The sequence below is a fragment of the Microcebus murinus genome, chromosome 4 (genome assembly GCF_040939455.1).
Source record: "Microcebus murinus isolate Inina chromosome 4, M.murinus_Inina_mat1.0, whole genome shotgun sequence".
NCBI classification, from domain to species: Eukaryota; Metazoa; Chordata; class Mammalia; order Primates; family Cheirogaleidae; genus Microcebus; species Microcebus murinus.
The window spans coordinates 104,278,813-104,281,713 of record NC_134107.1 but is presented as its reverse complement, the minus strand read 5'-3'; the positions used below and the strand labels follow the sequence as shown (position 1 = coordinate 104,281,713).

The window sequence follows — 2,901 nt, the reverse complement described above, 5'->3', positions numbered from 1 at the left end:
CACTTGTATAAATTTGTGGGAGGCATATATGTATGTCTTTGGTGGAAAAGTGACTTCTCAATTGTCATCAGTGGTTATTTCTGAATAGAGGGATTTTCAATGGATTAAAAAAGTTCTCTGTATTTTCCTTTATTAATTGGCTATCTTTACAAATTCAACATTAGCACATTCCAATATAAAACATTAAATAGTTTAGAAAAGAAGAAAACATAATTCTCTCAACTGAATCTTCTAGTAATTATTCTCACCTTATGTAATTGGAATCTACTGAGCCTACATGACAGGACTCGATGAAAGAGAGACAAACTTAATGAGCTCTCAAAATACTATGAATAATAAAAAGAAAGACTTCCGCCTCTTTTCCGGCTGGAACCATGGAGGGCGCAGAAGAGAAGAAAAAGAAGGTTCCTGTTATGCCAGAAACCCTTAAGAAAAAGCGAAGAAATTTCGCGGAGCTGAAGATCAAACGCCTGAGAAAGAAGTTTGCCCAAAAGATGCTTCGAAAGGCAAGGAGGAAGCTTATCTATGAAAAAGCTAAGCATTATCACAAGGAATACAGGCAGATGTACAGAACTGAGATTCGAATGGCTAGGATGGCAAGAAAAGCAGGCAACTTTTATGTACCTGCAGAACCCAAATTGGCATTTGTCATCAGGATCCGTGGTATCAATGGTGTGAGCCCAAAGGTCCGAAAGGTGTTGCAGCTTCTTCGCCTTCGGCAGATCTTCAATGGAACCTTTGTTAAGCTCAACAAGGCTTCAATTAACATGCTGAGGATTGTAGAACCATATATTGCATGGGGGTACCCAAACCTAAAGTCAGTAAATGAACTAATCTACAAGCGTGGTTATGGCAAAATCAATAAGAAACGAATTGCGTTGACAGATAACGATTTGATTGCTCGATCTCTTGGTAAATATGGCATCATCTGCATGGAGGATCTGATTCATGAGATCTATACTGTTGGGAAACGCTTCAAAGAAGCAAATAATTTCCTGTGGCCCTTCAAGTTATCATCTCCACGGGGTGGAATGAAGAAAAAGACAACCCATTTTGTAGAAGGTGGAGATGCTGGCAACAGGGAGGACCAGATCAATAGGCTTATCAGAAGAATGAACTAAGGTGTCTACCATGATTATTTTTGTAATCTGGTCAGTTAATAAACAGTGACTGCTTTCAAATTGAAAAAAAAAAAAAAAAGAAAGACTTCCAAGGGACCATATAAGATTGGAATTGCAGGATGGAGAAACAATACTACATCTAGCTCTAGAATTTCATAAAATTAGGAAATAACACCTACAAGAAAATGCTGAAAATTATCAATGTTTTAAAAACAATTTTGTCTCCTACCTCTGAGTGGTTTTCAGAGCTAAATAATCTCAGCACTTGTCCTGGAGGCTGCATCAGAAGAACGAGGACTAGTAGGTTGATGAGAAGGAAAGAGGAGTTTATTAATTTGCCAGCAAATGAGGAGGATGAAGACTCCTGTCTTAAAATGCCATTGACTCTTGTCTTACAATGCCAGAAATACAGAACTTTAAAGATAGGGTTTTCAGTTCTGGGCCATTGTCATTCAACTACAGTTAATGAGTCTGATCATCCCATCGTCCCACCTTGTCCCATCTCTACCAAAGACAATCCTGAAAACAATCCTGTGACCTCCACCTTCCAGGACTGGGCATCCGCCTGGCAGTTCCCCTGAGTCATCTCCTGTAGCACAAAGAACAAAGGACATTCTCCTGACCCTCCCAACCACTGGTTTGAGGCAGGGGTGCAGCTATAAATTCTTCTGATATTTGAGTTTGTTGCATGTCTTTTAAGATGGTTGGTTTTCTTGAATCTTTGATAATAATCCTGTAAAGTTTGAGAATCCTGTGAAGTTCTCAGCTGCGAGTCCCCCCTGGAGATTGACGATTCAGTAGTGCTAACCCGGCCCTTGCGAGGTGTGGCTCTGGCCTGCAGCTTGCTTTGCCAGCGTAGTTCTGGCCCCAGTATTGTTGAACAGCTTTGGTTTTCAGCCTCAAATGAGTGCTACCGGGGCCCTGATCCTGAATTTGGTTTTTTTGTTGTTCATAGTCTGAGAATGGAAAAAATAACACTCAATGTGTTTTTATCCTATTCTTTCCCTCAACAGCAACCATGATCGTTAACACAGAAGACTTATGTAACCAAGTGCATGGGGGCTCTTCCCCATACACCAAAATAAACAATCAGTTCTGCTATGGACACCAGCTGGATGTCCTCCAATTCAGTTCTGACACTAGCAGCCCCGTGCTTCAGACACCAGTCTGGATCCCTGGAACTTCCGACTGACTGGTTTCAAGTTGGGGTTCCCATGATCCCCTTTTTTGGTTCAATTAGCTTGCTAGAGCACCCACAGAACTCAGGAAAACAACTTACTTGTGTTTACCAGATGATTATAAGGCATATGACAAGGGTGCAGATAAAGAGATGCATACGGTAAGGACAAGGGGAGGAGTGCAAAGCCTCCATGCCCCCTCCCGGGCACTCCAGCCTCCAGGAAGCTCCAGGAGTTCATCTGTCCAGGAGATCCCTGTCCCTCCTCCTTTCCTGCAGACTTCATTGGATAAGCATGATTAAAACACAGACAGCTGTGTCAAATGTGATTGGACAAGAAGGGTATGATCTAACACTGGTAGACTGAGTGAAGAAACCCAGCAAGGACTGTCTGTGGAGACTCTTCCTGGCCTCTCTGTGCAGCATTCTGTCCTGCAGGGTAGGGGGCAGGTTCCTCTCTGGAATGAGGGTCTTAGGATCCACAATCAGAAAGGCAGGAAAATATCAGAGTCCTGCCTTGGGCTGGTGAAAGGAGGGCAAGAAAAAGCCAGAGAGAGATTCTGTTCTCTGAGGCCTGATTCTGAGGCCTAAAGTGCCCCAACA

The 2,901-nt window shown here is 42.6% G+C and overlaps 1 pseudogene; it reads left to right on the top strand.

Annotated features, from left to right (window-relative positions):
• Window positions 1-353: 353 nt before the first annotated feature.
• Window positions 354-1,175, top strand: LOC142870649 (large ribosomal subunit protein uL30 pseudogene; annotated as a pseudogene).
• Window positions 1,176-2,901: the final 1,726 nt, after the last annotated feature.